General features: G+C 56.6%; 57 non-coding genes across 57 annotated transcripts; all 57 read right to left on the bottom strand.

The window, feature by feature from the left end:
- Window positions 1–30: 30 nt before the first annotated feature.
- Window positions 31–149, bottom strand: LOC141121075 (5S ribosomal RNA). Its single transcript, XR_012240196.1, has one exon. It is a non-coding gene; the product is annotated as a 5S ribosomal RNA (ribosomal RNA).
- Window positions 150–248: 99 nt separating this feature from the next.
- LOC141121076 (5S ribosomal RNA) lies at window positions 249–367 on the bottom strand. The gene has a single exon (XR_012240197.1). It is a non-coding gene; the product is annotated as a 5S ribosomal RNA (ribosomal RNA).
- Window positions 368–467: 100 nt separating this feature from the next.
- On the bottom strand, window positions 468–586 carry LOC141121078 (5S ribosomal RNA). The gene has a single exon (XR_012240199.1). It is a non-coding gene; the product is annotated as a 5S ribosomal RNA (ribosomal RNA).
- A 100-nt stretch (window positions 587–686) lies between these two features.
- On the bottom strand, window positions 687–805 carry LOC141121079 (5S ribosomal RNA). The gene has a single exon (XR_012240200.1). It is a non-coding gene; the product is annotated as a 5S ribosomal RNA (ribosomal RNA).
- A 99-nt stretch (window positions 806–904) lies between these two features.
- On the bottom strand, window positions 905–1,023 carry LOC141121080 (5S ribosomal RNA). The gene has a single exon (XR_012240201.1). It is a non-coding gene; the product is annotated as a 5S ribosomal RNA (ribosomal RNA).
- A 100-nt stretch (window positions 1,024–1,123) lies between these two features.
- LOC141121081 (5S ribosomal RNA) lies at window positions 1,124–1,242 on the bottom strand. The gene has a single exon (XR_012240202.1). It is a non-coding gene; the product is annotated as a 5S ribosomal RNA (ribosomal RNA).
- A 100-nt stretch (window positions 1,243–1,342) lies between these two features.
- Window positions 1,343–1,461, bottom strand: LOC141121082 (5S ribosomal RNA). Its single transcript, XR_012240203.1, has one exon. It is a non-coding gene; the product is annotated as a 5S ribosomal RNA (ribosomal RNA).
- A 99-nt stretch (window positions 1,462–1,560) lies between these two features.
- LOC141121083 (5S ribosomal RNA) lies at window positions 1,561–1,679 on the bottom strand. The gene has a single exon (XR_012240204.1). It is a non-coding gene; the product is annotated as a 5S ribosomal RNA (ribosomal RNA).
- Window positions 1,680–1,777: 98 nt separating this feature from the next.
- LOC141121086 (5S ribosomal RNA) lies at window positions 1,778–1,896 on the bottom strand. The gene has a single exon (XR_012240205.1). It is a non-coding gene; the product is annotated as a 5S ribosomal RNA (ribosomal RNA).
- Window positions 1,897–1,995: 99 nt separating this feature from the next.
- LOC141121087 (5S ribosomal RNA) lies at window positions 1,996–2,114 on the bottom strand. Its single transcript, XR_012240206.1, has one exon. It is a non-coding gene; the product is annotated as a 5S ribosomal RNA (ribosomal RNA).
- Window positions 2,115–2,214: 100 nt separating this feature from the next.
- Window positions 2,215–2,333, bottom strand: LOC141121088 (5S ribosomal RNA). The gene has a single exon (XR_012240207.1). It is a non-coding gene; the product is annotated as a 5S ribosomal RNA (ribosomal RNA).
- A 100-nt stretch (window positions 2,334–2,433) lies between these two features.
- On the bottom strand, window positions 2,434–2,552 carry LOC141121089 (5S ribosomal RNA). Its single transcript, XR_012240208.1, has one exon. It is a non-coding gene; the product is annotated as a 5S ribosomal RNA (ribosomal RNA).
- A 99-nt stretch (window positions 2,553–2,651) lies between these two features.
- Window positions 2,652–2,770, bottom strand: LOC141121091 (5S ribosomal RNA). The gene has a single exon (XR_012240210.1). It is a non-coding gene; the product is annotated as a 5S ribosomal RNA (ribosomal RNA).
- Window positions 2,771–2,870: 100 nt separating this feature from the next.
- LOC141121092 (5S ribosomal RNA) lies at window positions 2,871–2,989 on the bottom strand. Its single transcript, XR_012240211.1, has one exon. It is a non-coding gene; the product is annotated as a 5S ribosomal RNA (ribosomal RNA).
- A 100-nt stretch (window positions 2,990–3,089) lies between these two features.
- On the bottom strand, window positions 3,090–3,208 carry LOC141121035 (5S ribosomal RNA). Its single transcript, XR_012240159.1, has one exon. It is a non-coding gene; the product is annotated as a 5S ribosomal RNA (ribosomal RNA).
- Window positions 3,209–3,307: 99 nt separating this feature from the next.
- LOC141121093 (5S ribosomal RNA) lies at window positions 3,308–3,426 on the bottom strand. The gene has a single exon (XR_012240212.1). It is a non-coding gene; the product is annotated as a 5S ribosomal RNA (ribosomal RNA).
- A 98-nt stretch (window positions 3,427–3,524) lies between these two features.
- LOC141121094 (5S ribosomal RNA) lies at window positions 3,525–3,643 on the bottom strand. The gene has a single exon (XR_012240213.1). It is a non-coding gene; the product is annotated as a 5S ribosomal RNA (ribosomal RNA).
- A 99-nt stretch (window positions 3,644–3,742) lies between these two features.
- Window positions 3,743–3,861, bottom strand: LOC141121095 (5S ribosomal RNA). Its single transcript, XR_012240214.1, has one exon. It is a non-coding gene; the product is annotated as a 5S ribosomal RNA (ribosomal RNA).
- Window positions 3,862–3,961: 100 nt separating this feature from the next.
- Window positions 3,962–4,080, bottom strand: LOC141121096 (5S ribosomal RNA). Its single transcript, XR_012240215.1, has one exon. It is a non-coding gene; the product is annotated as a 5S ribosomal RNA (ribosomal RNA).
- Window positions 4,081–4,180: 100 nt separating this feature from the next.
- Window positions 4,181–4,299, bottom strand: LOC141121097 (5S ribosomal RNA). The gene has a single exon (XR_012240216.1). It is a non-coding gene; the product is annotated as a 5S ribosomal RNA (ribosomal RNA).
- A 99-nt stretch (window positions 4,300–4,398) lies between these two features.
- Window positions 4,399–4,517, bottom strand: LOC141121098 (5S ribosomal RNA). Its single transcript, XR_012240217.1, has one exon. It is a non-coding gene; the product is annotated as a 5S ribosomal RNA (ribosomal RNA).
- A 100-nt stretch (window positions 4,518–4,617) lies between these two features.
- Window positions 4,618–4,736, bottom strand: LOC141121099 (5S ribosomal RNA). Its single transcript, XR_012240218.1, has one exon. It is a non-coding gene; the product is annotated as a 5S ribosomal RNA (ribosomal RNA).
- A 100-nt stretch (window positions 4,737–4,836) lies between these two features.
- On the bottom strand, window positions 4,837–4,955 carry LOC141121100 (5S ribosomal RNA). Its single transcript, XR_012240219.1, has one exon. It is a non-coding gene; the product is annotated as a 5S ribosomal RNA (ribosomal RNA).
- Window positions 4,956–5,054: 99 nt separating this feature from the next.
- LOC141121103 (5S ribosomal RNA) lies at window positions 5,055–5,173 on the bottom strand. Its single transcript, XR_012240221.1, has one exon. It is a non-coding gene; the product is annotated as a 5S ribosomal RNA (ribosomal RNA).
- Window positions 5,174–5,273: 100 nt separating this feature from the next.
- Window positions 5,274–5,392, bottom strand: LOC141121104 (5S ribosomal RNA). The gene has a single exon (XR_012240222.1). It is a non-coding gene; the product is annotated as a 5S ribosomal RNA (ribosomal RNA).
- A 100-nt stretch (window positions 5,393–5,492) lies between these two features.
- On the bottom strand, window positions 5,493–5,611 carry LOC141121105 (5S ribosomal RNA). Its single transcript, XR_012240223.1, has one exon. It is a non-coding gene; the product is annotated as a 5S ribosomal RNA (ribosomal RNA).
- A 99-nt stretch (window positions 5,612–5,710) lies between these two features.
- LOC141121106 (5S ribosomal RNA) lies at window positions 5,711–5,829 on the bottom strand. The gene has a single exon (XR_012240224.1). It is a non-coding gene; the product is annotated as a 5S ribosomal RNA (ribosomal RNA).
- A 98-nt stretch (window positions 5,830–5,927) lies between these two features.
- On the bottom strand, window positions 5,928–6,046 carry LOC141121107 (5S ribosomal RNA). Its single transcript, XR_012240225.1, has one exon. It is a non-coding gene; the product is annotated as a 5S ribosomal RNA (ribosomal RNA).
- Window positions 6,047–6,145: 99 nt separating this feature from the next.
- On the bottom strand, window positions 6,146–6,264 carry LOC141121263 (5S ribosomal RNA). The gene has a single exon (XR_012240375.1). It is a non-coding gene; the product is annotated as a 5S ribosomal RNA (ribosomal RNA).
- A 100-nt stretch (window positions 6,265–6,364) lies between these two features.
- On the bottom strand, window positions 6,365–6,483 carry LOC141121108 (5S ribosomal RNA). The gene has a single exon (XR_012240226.1). It is a non-coding gene; the product is annotated as a 5S ribosomal RNA (ribosomal RNA).
- Window positions 6,484–6,583: 100 nt separating this feature from the next.
- On the bottom strand, window positions 6,584–6,702 carry LOC141121109 (5S ribosomal RNA). The gene has a single exon (XR_012240227.1). It is a non-coding gene; the product is annotated as a 5S ribosomal RNA (ribosomal RNA).
- Window positions 6,703–6,801: 99 nt separating this feature from the next.
- On the bottom strand, window positions 6,802–6,920 carry LOC141121110 (5S ribosomal RNA). Its single transcript, XR_012240228.1, has one exon. It is a non-coding gene; the product is annotated as a 5S ribosomal RNA (ribosomal RNA).
- A 100-nt stretch (window positions 6,921–7,020) lies between these two features.
- Window positions 7,021–7,139, bottom strand: LOC141121111 (5S ribosomal RNA). Its single transcript, XR_012240229.1, has one exon. It is a non-coding gene; the product is annotated as a 5S ribosomal RNA (ribosomal RNA).
- Window positions 7,140–7,239: 100 nt separating this feature from the next.
- LOC141121112 (5S ribosomal RNA) lies at window positions 7,240–7,358 on the bottom strand. Its single transcript, XR_012240230.1, has one exon. It is a non-coding gene; the product is annotated as a 5S ribosomal RNA (ribosomal RNA).
- A 99-nt stretch (window positions 7,359–7,457) lies between these two features.
- LOC141121114 (5S ribosomal RNA) lies at window positions 7,458–7,576 on the bottom strand. Its single transcript, XR_012240232.1, has one exon. It is a non-coding gene; the product is annotated as a 5S ribosomal RNA (ribosomal RNA).
- Window positions 7,577–7,674: 98 nt separating this feature from the next.
- Window positions 7,675–7,793, bottom strand: LOC141121115 (5S ribosomal RNA). The gene has a single exon (XR_012240233.1). It is a non-coding gene; the product is annotated as a 5S ribosomal RNA (ribosomal RNA).
- Window positions 7,794–7,892: 99 nt separating this feature from the next.
- On the bottom strand, window positions 7,893–8,011 carry LOC141121116 (5S ribosomal RNA). Its single transcript, XR_012240234.1, has one exon. It is a non-coding gene; the product is annotated as a 5S ribosomal RNA (ribosomal RNA).
- A 100-nt stretch (window positions 8,012–8,111) lies between these two features.
- Window positions 8,112–8,230, bottom strand: LOC141121118 (5S ribosomal RNA). Its single transcript, XR_012240235.1, has one exon. It is a non-coding gene; the product is annotated as a 5S ribosomal RNA (ribosomal RNA).
- A 100-nt stretch (window positions 8,231–8,330) lies between these two features.
- Window positions 8,331–8,449, bottom strand: LOC141121119 (5S ribosomal RNA). The gene has a single exon (XR_012240236.1). It is a non-coding gene; the product is annotated as a 5S ribosomal RNA (ribosomal RNA).
- Window positions 8,450–8,548: 99 nt separating this feature from the next.
- LOC141121120 (5S ribosomal RNA) lies at window positions 8,549–8,667 on the bottom strand. Its single transcript, XR_012240237.1, has one exon. It is a non-coding gene; the product is annotated as a 5S ribosomal RNA (ribosomal RNA).
- Window positions 8,668–8,767: 100 nt separating this feature from the next.
- LOC141121121 (5S ribosomal RNA) lies at window positions 8,768–8,886 on the bottom strand. Its single transcript, XR_012240238.1, has one exon. It is a non-coding gene; the product is annotated as a 5S ribosomal RNA (ribosomal RNA).
- Window positions 8,887–8,986: 100 nt separating this feature from the next.
- LOC141121122 (5S ribosomal RNA) lies at window positions 8,987–9,105 on the bottom strand. The gene has a single exon (XR_012240239.1). It is a non-coding gene; the product is annotated as a 5S ribosomal RNA (ribosomal RNA).
- Window positions 9,106–9,203: 98 nt separating this feature from the next.
- Window positions 9,204–9,322, bottom strand: LOC141121123 (5S ribosomal RNA). The gene has a single exon (XR_012240240.1). It is a non-coding gene; the product is annotated as a 5S ribosomal RNA (ribosomal RNA).
- Window positions 9,323–9,421: 99 nt separating this feature from the next.
- LOC141121124 (5S ribosomal RNA) lies at window positions 9,422–9,540 on the bottom strand. Its single transcript, XR_012240241.1, has one exon. It is a non-coding gene; the product is annotated as a 5S ribosomal RNA (ribosomal RNA).
- Window positions 9,541–9,640: 100 nt separating this feature from the next.
- Window positions 9,641–9,759, bottom strand: LOC141121126 (5S ribosomal RNA). The gene has a single exon (XR_012240243.1). It is a non-coding gene; the product is annotated as a 5S ribosomal RNA (ribosomal RNA).
- Window positions 9,760–9,859: 100 nt separating this feature from the next.
- LOC141121127 (5S ribosomal RNA) lies at window positions 9,860–9,978 on the bottom strand. Its single transcript, XR_012240244.1, has one exon. It is a non-coding gene; the product is annotated as a 5S ribosomal RNA (ribosomal RNA).
- A 99-nt stretch (window positions 9,979–10,077) lies between these two features.
- LOC141121128 (5S ribosomal RNA) lies at window positions 10,078–10,196 on the bottom strand. Its single transcript, XR_012240245.1, has one exon. It is a non-coding gene; the product is annotated as a 5S ribosomal RNA (ribosomal RNA).
- Window positions 10,197–10,296: 100 nt separating this feature from the next.
- On the bottom strand, window positions 10,297–10,415 carry LOC141121264 (5S ribosomal RNA). Its single transcript, XR_012240376.1, has one exon. It is a non-coding gene; the product is annotated as a 5S ribosomal RNA (ribosomal RNA).
- Window positions 10,416–10,515: 100 nt separating this feature from the next.
- LOC141121129 (5S ribosomal RNA) lies at window positions 10,516–10,634 on the bottom strand. Its single transcript, XR_012240246.1, has one exon. It is a non-coding gene; the product is annotated as a 5S ribosomal RNA (ribosomal RNA).
- Window positions 10,635–10,733: 99 nt separating this feature from the next.
- On the bottom strand, window positions 10,734–10,852 carry LOC141121130 (5S ribosomal RNA). Its single transcript, XR_012240247.1, has one exon. It is a non-coding gene; the product is annotated as a 5S ribosomal RNA (ribosomal RNA).
- Window positions 10,853–10,950: 98 nt separating this feature from the next.
- On the bottom strand, window positions 10,951–11,069 carry LOC141121131 (5S ribosomal RNA). The gene has a single exon (XR_012240248.1). It is a non-coding gene; the product is annotated as a 5S ribosomal RNA (ribosomal RNA).
- A 99-nt stretch (window positions 11,070–11,168) lies between these two features.
- On the bottom strand, window positions 11,169–11,287 carry LOC141121132 (5S ribosomal RNA). The gene has a single exon (XR_012240249.1). It is a non-coding gene; the product is annotated as a 5S ribosomal RNA (ribosomal RNA).
- Window positions 11,288–11,387: 100 nt separating this feature from the next.
- Window positions 11,388–11,506, bottom strand: LOC141121134 (5S ribosomal RNA). Its single transcript, XR_012240250.1, has one exon. It is a non-coding gene; the product is annotated as a 5S ribosomal RNA (ribosomal RNA).
- Window positions 11,507–11,606: 100 nt separating this feature from the next.
- On the bottom strand, window positions 11,607–11,725 carry LOC141121135 (5S ribosomal RNA). The gene has a single exon (XR_012240251.1). It is a non-coding gene; the product is annotated as a 5S ribosomal RNA (ribosomal RNA).
- Window positions 11,726–11,824: 99 nt separating this feature from the next.
- On the bottom strand, window positions 11,825–11,943 carry LOC141121136 (5S ribosomal RNA). The gene has a single exon (XR_012240252.1). It is a non-coding gene; the product is annotated as a 5S ribosomal RNA (ribosomal RNA).
- A 100-nt stretch (window positions 11,944–12,043) lies between these two features.
- Window positions 12,044–12,162, bottom strand: LOC141121138 (5S ribosomal RNA). Its single transcript, XR_012240255.1, has one exon. It is a non-coding gene; the product is annotated as a 5S ribosomal RNA (ribosomal RNA).
- Window positions 12,163–12,262: 100 nt separating this feature from the next.
- LOC141121139 (5S ribosomal RNA) lies at window positions 12,263–12,381 on the bottom strand. The gene has a single exon (XR_012240256.1). It is a non-coding gene; the product is annotated as a 5S ribosomal RNA (ribosomal RNA).
- Window positions 12,382–12,468: the final 87 nt, after the last annotated feature.

Below are 12,468 nucleotides of genomic sequence, written 5' to 3' on the forward strand. Positions count from 1 at the left end.
GGCAAGTCCAGAACTCCCCCAAAAAAAAGAAGCCTACGGCACCTGGTATTCCCAGGCGGTCTCCCATCCAGGTACTAACCAGGCCCGACCCTGCTTAGCCTCCGAGATCAGACGAGATCGGGCGCTTTCAGGGTGATGTGGCCGTAGGCGATCTCTTACGGCACGCTCAACCCTCTTGACTTTGGCGGCGCCAAGATGGGAAACGAGGAAAAAAAACAGGGCAAGTCCAGAAATCCAAGAAAAAAAGAAGCCTACGGCACCTGGTATTCCCAGGCGGTCTCCCATCCAGGTACTAACCAGGCCCGACCCTGCTTAGCCTCCGAGATCAGACGAGATCGGGCGCTTTCAGGGTGATGTGGCCGTAGGCGATCTCTAACGGCACGCTCAACCCTCTTGACCTTGGCGGCGCCAAGATGGGAAACGAGGAAAAAAAACAGGGCAAGTCCAGAACGCCCCCCAAAAAAAGAAGCCTACGGCACCTGGTATTCCCAGGCGGTCTCCCATCCAGGTACTAACCAGGCCCGACCCTGCTTAGCCTCCGAGATCAGACGAGATCGGGCGCTTTCAGGGTGATGTGGCCGTAGGCGATCTCTAACGGCACGCTCAACCCTCTTGACCTTGGCGGCGCCAAGATGGGAAACGAGGAAAAAAAACAGGGCAAGTCCAGAACTCCCCCAAAAAAAAGAAGCCTACGGCACCTGGTATTCCCAGGCGGTCTCCCATCCAGGTACTAACCAGGCCCGACCCTGCTTAGCCTCCGAGATCAGACGAGATCGGGCGCTTTCAGGGTGATGTGGCCGTAGGCGATCTCTTACGGCACGCTCAACCCTCTTGACTTTGGCGGCGCCAAGATGGGAAACGAGGAAAAAAAACAGGGCAAGTCCAGAAATCCAAGAAAAAAAGAAGCCTACGGCACCTGGTATTCCCAGGCGGTCTCCCATCCAGGTACTAACCAGGCCCGACCCTGCTTAGCCTCCGAGATCAGACGAGATCGGGCGCTTTCAGGGTGATGTGGCCGTAGGCGATCTCTAACGGCACGCTCAACCCTCTTGACCTTGGCGGCGCCAAGATGGGAAACGAGGAAAAAAAACAGGGCAAGTCCAGAACGCCCCCCAAAAAAAGAAGCCTACGGCACCTGGTATTCCCAGGCGGTCTCCCATCCAGGTACTAACCAGGCCCGACCCTGCTTAGCCTCCGAGATCAGACGAGATCGGGCGCTTTCAGGGTGATGTGGCCGTAGGCGATCTCTAACGGCACGCTCAACCCTCTTGACCTTGGCGGCGCCAAGATGGGAAACGAGGAAAAAAAACAGGGCAAGTCCAGAACTCCCCCAAAAAAAAGAAGCCTACGGCACCTGGTATTCCCAGGCGGTCTCCCATCCAGGTACTAACCAGGCCCGACCCTGCTTAGCCTCCGAGATCAGACGAGATCGGGCGCTTTCAGGGTGATGTGGCCGTAGGCGATCTCTTACGGCACGCTCAACCCTCTTGACTTTGGCGGCGCCAAGATGGGAAACGAGGAAAAAAAACAGGGCAAGTCCAGAAATCCAAGAAAAAAAGAAGCCTACGGCACCTGGTATTCCCAGGCGGTCTCCCATCCAGGTACTAACCAGGCCCGACCCTGCTTAGCCTCCGAGATCAGACGAGATCGGGCGCTTTCAGGGTGATGTGGCCGTAGGCGATCTCTTACGGCACGCTCAACCCTCTTGACTTTGGCGGCACCAAGATGGGAAACGAGGAAAAAAACAGGGCAAGTCCAGAACTCCAAGAAAAAAAGAAGCCTACGGCACCTGGTATTCCCAGGCGGTCTCCCATCCAGGTACTAACCAGGCCCGACCCTGCTTAGCCTCCGAGATCAGACGAGATCGGGCGCTTTCAGGGTGATGTGGCCGTAGGCGATCTCTTACGGCACGCTCAACCCTCTTGACTTTGGCGGCGCCAAGATGGGAAACGAGGAAAAAAAACAGGGCAAGTCCAGAAATCCAAGAAAAAAAGAAGCCTACGGCACCTGGTATTCCCAGGCGGTCTCCCATCCAGGTACTAACCAGGCCCGACCCTGCTTAGCCTCCGAGATCAGACGAGATCGGGCGCTTTCAGGGTGATGTGGCCGTAGGCGATCTCTAACGGCACGCTCAACCCTCTTGACCTTGGCGGCGCCAAGATGGGAAACGAGGAAAAAAAACAGGGCAAGTCCAGAACGCCCCCCAAAAAAAGAAGCCTACGGCACCTGGTATTCCCAGGCGGTCTCCCATCCAGGTACTAACCAGGCCCGACCCTGCTTAGCCTCCGAGATCAGACGAGATCGGGCGCTTTCAGGGTGATGTGGCCGTAGGCGATCTCTAACGGCACGCTCAACCCTCTTGACCTTGGCGGCGCCAAGATGGGAAACGAGGAAAAAAAACAGGGCAAGTCCAGAACTCCCCCAAAAAAAAGAAGCCTACGGCACCTGGTATTCCCAGGCGGTCTCCCATCCAGGTACTAACCAGGCCCGACCCTGCTTAGCCTCCGAGATCAGACGAGATCGGGCGCTTTCAGGGTGATGTGGCCGTAGGCGATCTCTTACGGCACGCTCAACCCTCTTGACTTTGGCGGCGCCAAGATGGGAAACGAGGAAAAAAAACAGGGCAAGTCCAGAAATCCAAGAAAAAAAGAAGCCTACGGCACCTGGTATTCCCAGGCGGTCTCCCATCCAGGTACTAACCAGGCCCGACCCTGCTTAGCCTCCGAGATCAGACGAGATCGGGCGCTTTCAGGGTGATGTGGCCGTAGGCGATCTCTAACGGCACGCTCAACCCTCTTGACCTTGGCGGCGCCAAGATGGGAAACGAGGAAAAAAAACAGGGCAAGTCCAGAACGCCCCCCAAAAAAAGAAGCCTACGGCACCTGGTATTCCCAGGCGGTCTCCCATCCAGGTACTAACCAGGCCCGACCCTGCTTAGCCTCCGAGATCAGACGAGATCGGGCGCTTTCAGGGTGATGTGGCCGTAGGCGATCTCTAACGGCACGCTCAACCCTCTTGACCTTGGCGGCGCCAAGATGGGAAACGAGGAAAAAAAACAGGGCAAGTCCAGAACTCCCCCAAAAAAAAGAAGCCTACGGCACCTGGTATTCCCAGGCGGTCTCCCATCCAGGTACTAACCAGGCCCGACCCTGCTTAGCCTCCGAGATCAGACGAGATCGGGTGCTTTCAGGGTGATGTGGCCGTAGGCGATCTCTTACGGCACGCTCAACCCTCTTGACTTTGGCGGCGCCAAGATGGGAAACGAGGAAAAAAAACAGGGCAAGTCCAGAAATCCAAGAAAAAAAGAAGCCTACGGCACCTGGTATTCCCAGGCGGTCTCCCATCCAGGTACTAACCAGGCCCGACCCTGCTTAGCCTCCGAGATCAGACGAGATCGGGCGCTTTCAGGGTGATGTGGCCGTAGGCGATCTCTTACGGCACGCTCAACCCTCTTGACTTTGGCGGCACCAAGATGGGAAACGAGGAAAAAAACAGGGCAAGTCCAGAACTCCAAGAAAAAAAGAAGCCTACGGCACCTGGTATTCCCAGGCGGTCTCCCATCCAGGTACTAACCAGGCCCGACCCTGCTTAGCCTCCGAGATCAGACGAGATCGGGCGCTTTCAGGGTGATGTGGCCGTAGGCGATCTCTTACGGCACGCTCAACCCTCTTGACTTTGGCGGCGCCAAGATGGGAAACGAGGAAAAAAAACAGGGCAAGTCCAGAAATCCAAGAAAAAAAGAAGCCTACGGCACCTGGTATTCCCAGGCGGTCTCCCATCCAGGTACTAACCAGGCCCGACCCTGCTTAGCCTCCGAGATCAGACGAGATCGGGCGCTTTCAGGGTGATGTGGCCGTAGGCGATCTCTAACGGCACGCTCAACCCTCTTGACCTTGGCGGCGCCAAGATGGGAAACGAGGAAAAAAAACAGGGCAAGTCCAGAACGCCCCCCAAAAAAAGAAGCCTACGGCACCTGGTATTCCCAGGCGGTCTCCCATCCAGGTACTAACCAGGCCCGACCCTGCTTAGCCTCCGAGATCAGACGAGATCGGGCGCTTTCAGGGTGATGTGGCCGTAGGCGATCTCTAACGGCACGCTCAACCCTCTTGACCTTGGCGGCGCCAAGATGGGAAACGAGGAAAAAAAACAGGGCAAGTCCAGAACTCCCCCAAAAAAAAGAAGCCTACGGCACCTGGTATTCCCAGGCGGTCTCCCATCCAGGTACTAACCAGGCCCGACCCTGCTTAGCCTCCGAGATCAGACGAGATCGGGCGCTTTCAGGGTGATGTGGCCGTAGGCGATCTCTTACGGCACGCTCAACCCTCTTGACTTTGGCGGCGCCAAGATGGGAAACGAGGAAAAAAAACAGGGCAAGTCCAGAAATCCAAGAAAAAAAGAAGCCTACGGCACCTGGTATTCCCAGGCGGTCTCCCATCCAGGTACTAACCAGGCCCGACCCTGCTTAGCCTCCGAGATCAGACGAGATCGGGCGCTTTCAGGGTGATGTGGCCGTAGGCGATCTCTAACGGCACGCTCAACCCTCTTGACCTTGGCGGCGCCAAGATGGGAAACGAGGAAAAAAAACAGGGCAAGTCCAGAACGCCCCCCAAAAAAAGAAGCCTACGGCACCTGGTATTCCCAGGCGGTCTCCCATCCAGGTACTAACCAGGCCCGACCCTGCTTAGCCTCCGAGATCAGACGAGATCGGGCGCTTTCAGGGTGATGTGGCCGTAGGCGATCTCTAACGGCACGCTCAACCCTCTTGACCTTGGCGGCGCCAAGATGGGAAACGAGGAAAAAAAACAGGGCAAGTCCAGAACTCCCCCAAAAAAAAGAAGCCTACGGCACCTGGTATTCCCAGGCGGTCTCCCATCCAGGTACTAACCAGGCCCGACCCTGCTTAGCCTCCGAGATCAGACGAGATCGGGCGCTTTCAGGGTGATGTGGCCGTAGGCGATCTCTTACGGCACGCTCAACCCTCTTGACTTTGGCGGCGCCAAGATGGGAAACGAGGAAAAAAAACAGGGCAAGTCCAGAAATCCAAGAAAAAAAGAAGCCTACGGCACCTGGTATTCCCAGGCGGTCTCCCATCCAGGTACTAACCAGGCCCGACCCTGCTTAGCCTCCGAGATCAGACGAGATCGGGCGCTTTCAGGGTGATGTGGCCGTAGGCGATCTCTAACGGCACGCTCAACCCTCTTGACCTTGGCGGCGCCAAGATGGGAAACGAGGAAAAAAAACAGGGCAAGTCCAGAACGCCCCCCAAAAAAAGAAGCCTACGGCACCTGGTATTCCCAGGCGGTCTCCCATCCAGGTACTAACCAGGCCCGACCCTGCTTAGCCTCCGAGATCAGACGAGATCGGGCGCTTTCAGGGTGATGTGGCCGTAGGCGATCTCTAACGGCACGCTCAACCCTCTTGACCTTGGCGGCGCCAAGATGGGAAACGAGGAAAAAAAACAGGGCAAGTCCAGAACTCCCCCAAAAAAAAGAAGCCTACGGCACCTGGTATTCCCAGGCGGTCTCCCATCCAGGTACTAACCAGGCCCGACCCTGCTTAGCCTCCGAGATCAGACGAGATCGGGCGCTTTCAGGGTGATGTGGCCGTAGGCGATCTCTTACGGCACGCTCAACCCTCTTGACTTTGGCGGCGCCAAGATGGGAAACGAGGAAAAAAAACAGGGCAAGTCCAGAAATCCAAGAAAAAAAGAAGCCTACGGCACCTGGTATTCCCAGGCGGTCTCCCATCCAGGTACTAACCAGGCCCGACCCTGCTTAGCCTCCGAGATCAGACGAGATCGGGCGCTTTCAGGGTGATGTGGCCGTAGGCGATCTCTTACGGCACGCTCAACCCTCTTGACTTTGGCGGCACCAAGATGGGAAACGAGGAAAAAAACAGGGCAAGTCCAGAACTCCAAGAAAAAAAGAAGCCTACGGCACCTGGTATTCCCAGGCGGTCTCCCATCCAGGTACTAACCAGGCCCGACCCTGCTTAGCCTCCGAGATCAGACGAGATCGGGCGCTTTCAGGGTGATGTGGCCGTAGGCGATCTCTTACGGCACGCTCAACCCTCTTGACTTTGGCGGCGCCAAGATGGGAAACGAGGAAAAAAAACAGGGCAAGTCCAGAAATCCAAGAAAAAAAGAAGCCTACGGCACCTGGTATTCCCAGGCGGTCTCCCATCCAGGTACTAACCAGGCCCGACCCTGCTTAGCCTCCGAGATCAGACGAGATCGGGCGCTTTCAGAGTGATGTGGCCGTAGGCGATCTCTAACGGCACGCTCAACCCTCTTGACCTTGGCGGCGCCAAGATGGGAAACGAGGAAAAAAAACAGGGCAAGTCCAGAACGCCCCCCAAAAAAAGAAGCCTACGGCACCTGGTATTCCCAGGCGGTCTCCCATCCAGGTACTAACCAGGCCCGACCCTGCTTAGCCTCCGAGATCAGACGAGATCGGGCGCTTTCAGGGTGATGTGGCCGTAGGCGATCTCTAACGGCACGCTCAACCCTCTTGACCTTGGCGGCGCCAAGATGGGAAACGAGGAAAAAAAACAGGGCAAGTCCAGAACTCCCCCAAAAAAAAGAAGCCTACGGCACCTGGTATTCCCAGGCGGTCTCCCATCCAGGTACTAACCAGGCCCGACCCTGCTTAGCCTCCGAGATCAGACGAGATCGGGCGCTTTCAGGGTGATGTGGCCGTAGGCGATCTCTTACGGCACGCTCAACCCTCTTGACTTTGGCGGCGCCAAGATGGGAAACGAGGAAAAAAAACAGGGCAAGTCCAGAAATCCAAGAAAAAAAGAAGCCTACGGCACCTGGTATTCCCAGGCGGTCTCCCATCCAGGTACTAACCAGGCCCGACCCTGCTTAGCCTCCGAGATCAGACGAGATCGGGCGCTTTCAGGGTGATGTGGCCGTAGGCGATCTCTAACGGCACGCTCAACCCTCTTGACCTTGGCGGCGCCAAGATGGGAAACGAGGAAAAAAAACAGGGCAAGTCCAGAACGCCCCCCAAAAAAAGAAGCCTACGGCACCTGGTATTCCCAGGCGGTCTCCCATCCAGGTACTAACCAGGCCCGACCCTGCTTAGCCTCCGAGATCAGACGAGATCGGGCGCTTTCAGGGTGATGTGGCCGTAGGCGATCTCTAACGGCACGCTCAACCCTCTTGACCTTGGCGGCGCCAAGATGGGAAACGAGGAAAAAAAACAGGGCAAGTCCAGAACTCCCCCAAAAAAAAGAAGCCTACGGCACCTGGTATTCCCAGGCGGTCTCCCATCCAGGTACTAACCAGGCCCGACCCTGCTTAGCCTCCGAGATCAGACGAGATCGGGCGCTTTCAGGGTGATGTGGCCGTAGGCGATCTCTTACGGCACGCTCAACCCTCTTGACTTTGGCGGCGCCAAGATGGGAAACGAGGAAAAAAAACAGGGCAAGTCCAGAAATCCAAGAAAAAAAGAAGCCTACGGCACCTGGTATTCCCAGGCGGTCTCCCATCCAGGTACTAACCAGGCCCGACCCTGCTTAGCCTCCGAGATCAGACGAGATCGGGCGCTTTCAGGGTGATGTGGCCGTAGGCGATCTCTTACGGCACGCTCAACCCTCTTGACTTTGGCGGCACCAAGATGGGAAACGAGGAAAAAAACAGGGCAAGTCCAGAACTCCAAGAAAAAAAGAAGCCTACGGCACCTGGTATTCCCAGGCGGTCTCCCATCCAGGTACTAACCAGGCCCGACCCTGCTTAGCCTCCGAGATCAGACGAGATCGGGCGCTTTCAGGGTGATGTGGCCGTAGGCGATCTCTTACGGCACGCTCAACCCTCTTGACTTTGGCGGCGCCAAGATGGGAAACGAGGAAAAAAAACAGGGCAAGTCCAGAAATCCAAGAAAAAAAGAAGCCTACGGCACCTGGTATTCCCAGGCGGTCTCCCATCCAGGTACTAACCAGGCCCGACCCTGCTTAGCCTCCGAGATCAGACGAGATCGGGCGCTTTCAGGGTGATGTGGCCGTAGGCGATCTCTAACGGCACGCTCAACCCTCTTGACCTTGGCGGCGCCAAGATGGGAAACGAGGAAAAAAAACAGGGCAAGTCCAGAACGCCCCCCAAAAAAAGAAGCCTACGGCACCTGGTATTCCCAGGCGGTCTCCCATCCAGGTACTAACCAGGCCCGACCCTGCTTAGCCTCCGAGATCAGACGAGATCGGGCGCTTTCAGGGTGATGTGGCCGTAGGCGATCTCTAACGGCACGCTCAACCCTCTTGACCTTGGCGGCGCCAAGATGGGAAACGAGGAAAAAAAACAGGGCAAGTCCAGAACTCCCCCAAAAAAAAGAAGCCTACGGCACCTGGTATTCCCAGGCGGTCTCCCATCCAGGTACTAACCAGGCCCGACCCTGCTTAGCCTCCGAGATCAGACGAGATCGGGCGCTTTCAGGGTGATGTGGCCGTAGGCGATCTCTTACGGCACGCTCAACCCTCTTGACTTTGGCGGCGCCAAGATGGGAAACGAGGAAAAAAAACAGGGCAAGTCCAGAAATCCACGAAAAAAAGAAGCCTACGGCACCTGGTATTCCCAGGCGGTCTCCCATCCAGGTACTAACCAGGCCCGACCCTGCTTAGCCTCCGAGATCAGACGAGATCGGGCGCTTTCAGGGTGATGTGGCCGTAGGCGATCTCTAACGGCACGCTCAACCCTCTTGACCTTGGCGGCGCCAAGATGGGAAACGAGGAAAAAAAACAGGGCAAGTCCAGAACGCCCCCCAAAAAAAGAAGCCTACGGCACCTGGTATTCCCAGGCGGTCTCCCATCCAGGTACTAACCAGGCCCGACCCTGCTTAGCCTCCGAGATCAGACGAGATCGGGCGCTTTCAGGGTGATGTGGCCGTAGGCGATCTCTAACGGCACGCTCAACCCTCTTGACCTTGGCGGCGCCAAGATGGGAAACGAGGAAAAAAAACAGGGCAAGTCCAGAACTCCCCCAAAAAAAAGAAGCCTACGGCACCTGGTATTCCCAGGCGGTCTCCCATCCAGGTACTAACCAGGCCCGACCCTGCTTAGCCTCCGAGATCAGACGAGATCGGGCGCTTTCAGGGTGATGTGGCCGTAGGCGATCTCTTACGGCACGCTCAACCCTCTTGACTTTGGCGGCACCAAGATGGGAAACGAGGAAAAAAACAGGGCAAGTCCAGAACTCCAAGAAAAAAAGAAGCCTACGGCACCTGGTATTCCCAGGCGGTCTCCCATCCAGGTACTAACCAGGCCCGACCCTGCTTAGCCTCCGAGATCAGACGAGATCGGGCGCTTTCAGGGTGATGTGGCCGTAGGCGATCTCTTACGGCACGCTCAACCCTCTTGACTTTGGCGGCGCCAAGATGGGAAACGAGGAAAAAAAACAGGGCAAGTCCAGAAATCCAAGAAAAAAAGAAGCCTACGGCACCTGGTATTCCCAGGCGGTCTCCCATCCAGGTACTAACCAGGCCCGACCCTGCTTAGCCTCCGAGATCAGACGAGATCGGGCGCTTTCAGGGTGATGTGGCCGTAGGCGATCTCTAACGGCACGCTCAACCCTCTTGACCTTGGCGGCGCCAAGATGGGAAACGAGGAAAAAAAACAGGGCAAGTCCAGAACGCCCCCCAAAAAAAGAAGCCTACGGCACCTGGTATTCCCAGGCGGTCTCCCATCCAGGTACTAACCAGGCCCGACCCTGCTTAGCCTCCGAGATCAGACGAGATCGGGCGCTTTCAGGGTGATGTGGCCGTAGGCGATCTCTAACGGCACGCTCAACCCTCTTGACCTTGGCGGCGCCAAGATGGGAAACGAGGAAAAAAAACAGGGCAAGTCCAGAACTCCCCCAAAAAAAAGAAGCCTACGGCACCTGGTATTCCCAGGCGGTCTCCCATCCAGGTACTAACCAGGCCCGACCCTGCTTAGCCTCCGAGATCAGACGAGATCGGGCGCTTTCAGGGTGATGTGGCCGTAGGCGATCTCTTACGGCACGCTCAACCCTCTTGACTTTGGCGGCGCCAAGATGGGAAACGAGGAAAAAAAACAGGGCAAGTCCAGAAATCCAAGAAAAAAAGAAGCCTACGGCACCTGGTATTCCCAGGCGGTCTCCCATCCAGGTACTAACCAGGCCCGACCCTGCTTAGCCTCCGAGATCAGACGAGATCGGGCGCTTTCAGGGTGATGTGGCCGTAGGCGATCTCTAACGGCACGCTCAACCCTCTTGACCTTGGCGGCGCCAAGATGGGAAACGAGGAAAAAAAACAGGGCAAGTCCAGAACGCCCCCCAAAAAAAGAAGCCTACGGCACCTGGTATTCCCAGGCGGTCTCCCATCCAGGTACTAACCAGGCCCGACCCTGCTTAGCCTCCGAGATCAGACGCGATCGGGCGCTTTCAGGGTGATGTGGCCGTAGGCGATCTCTAACGGCACGCTCAACCCTCTTGACCTTGGCGGCGCCAAGATGGGAAACGAGGAAAAAAAACAGGGCAAGTCCAGAACTCCCCCAAAAAAAAGAAGCCTACGGCACCTGGTATTCCCAGGCGGTCTCCCATCCAGGTACTAACCAGGCCCGACCCTGCTTAGCCTCCGAGATCAGACGAGATCGGGCGCTTTCAGGGTGATGTGGCCGTAGGCGATCTCTTACGGCACGCTCAACCCTCTTGACTTTGGCGGCGCCAAGATGGGAAACGAGGAAAAAAAACAGGGCAAGTCCAGAAATCCAAGAAAAAAAGAAGCCTACGGCACCTGGTATTCCCAGGCGGTCTCCCATCCAGGTACTAACCAGGCCCGACCCTGCTTAGCCTCCGAGATCAGACGAGATCGGGCGCTTTCAGGGTGATGTGGCCGTAGGCGATCTCTTACGGCACGCTCAACCCTCTTGACTTTGGCGGCACCAAGATGGGAAACGAGGAAAAAAACAGGGCAAGTCCAGAACTCCAAGAAAAAAAGAAGCCTACGGCACCTGGTATTCCCAGGCGGTCTCCCATCCAGGTACTAACCAGGCCCGACCCTGCTTAGCCTCCGAGATCAGACGAGATCGGGCGCTTTCAGGGTGATGTGGCCGTAGGCGATCTCTTACGGCACGCTCAACCCTCTTGACTTTGGCGGCGCCAAGATGGGAAACGAGGAAAAAAAACAGGGCAAGTCCAGAAATCCAAGAAAAAAAGAAGCCTACGGCACCTGGTATTCCCAGGCGGTCTCCCATCCAGGTACTAACCAGGCCCGACCCTGCTTAGCCTCCGAGATCAGACGAGATCGGGCGCTTTCAGGGTGATGTGGCCGTAGGCGATCTCTAACGGCACGCTCAACCCTCTTGACCTTGGCGGCGCCAAGATGGGAAACGAGGAAAAAAAACAGGGCAAGTCCAGAACGCCCCCCAAAAAAAGAAGCCTACGGCACCTGGTATTCCCAGGCGGTCTCCCATCCAGGTACTAACCAGGCCCGACCCTGCTTAGCCTCCGAGATCAGACGAGATCGGGCGCTTTCAGGGTGATGTGGCCGTAGGCGATCTCTAACGGCACGCTCAACCCTCTTGACCTTGGCGGCGCCAAGATGGGAAACGAGGAAAAAAAACAGGGCAAGTCCAGAACTCCCCCAAAAAAAAGAAGCCTACGGCACCTGGTATTCCCAGGCGGTCTCCCATCCAGGTACTAACCAGGCCCGACCCTGCTTAGCCTCCGAGATCAGACGAGATCGGGCGCTTTCAGGGTGATGTGGCCGTAGGCGATCTCTTACGGCACGCTCAACCCTCTTGACTTTGGCGGCGCCAAGATGGGAAACGAGGAAAAAAAACAGGGCAAGTCCAGAAATCCAAGAAAAAAAGAAGCCTACGGCACCTGGTATTCCCAGGCGGTCTCCCATCCAGGTACTAACCAGGCCCGACCCTGCTTAGCCTCCGAGATCAGACGAGATCGGGCGCTTTCAGGGTGATGTGGCCGTAGGCGATCTCTAACGGCACGCTCAACCCTCTTGACCTTGGCGGCGCCAAGATGGGAAACGAGGAAAAAAAACAGGGCAAGTCCAGAACGCCCCCCAAAAAAAGAAGCCTACGGCACCTGGTATTCCCAGGCGGTCTCCCATCCAGGTACTAACCAGGCCCGACCCTGCTTAGCCTCCGAGATCAGACGAGATCGGGCGCTTTCAGGGTGATGTGGCCGTAGGCGATCTCTAACGGCACGCTCAACCCTCTTGACCTTGGCGGCGCCAAGATGGGAAACGAGGAAAAAAAACAGGGCAAGTCCAGAACTCCCCCAAAAAAAAGAAGCCTACGGCACCTGGTATTCCCAGGCGGTCTCCCATCCAGGTACTAACCAGGCCCGACCCTGCTTAGCCTCCGAGATCAGACGAGATCGGGCGCTTTCAGGGTGATGTGGCCGTAGGCGATCTCTTACGGCACGCTCAACCCTCTTGACTTTGGCGGCACCAAGATGGGAAACGAGGAAAAAAACAGGGCAAGTCCAGAACTCCA

The sequence above is a fragment of the Aquarana catesbeiana genome, unplaced genomic scaffold, assembly GCF_042186555.1.
Source record: "Aquarana catesbeiana isolate 2022-GZ unplaced genomic scaffold, ASM4218655v1 unanchor104, whole genome shotgun sequence".
NCBI classification, from domain to species: Eukaryota; Metazoa; Chordata; class Amphibia; order Anura; family Ranidae; genus Aquarana; species Aquarana catesbeiana.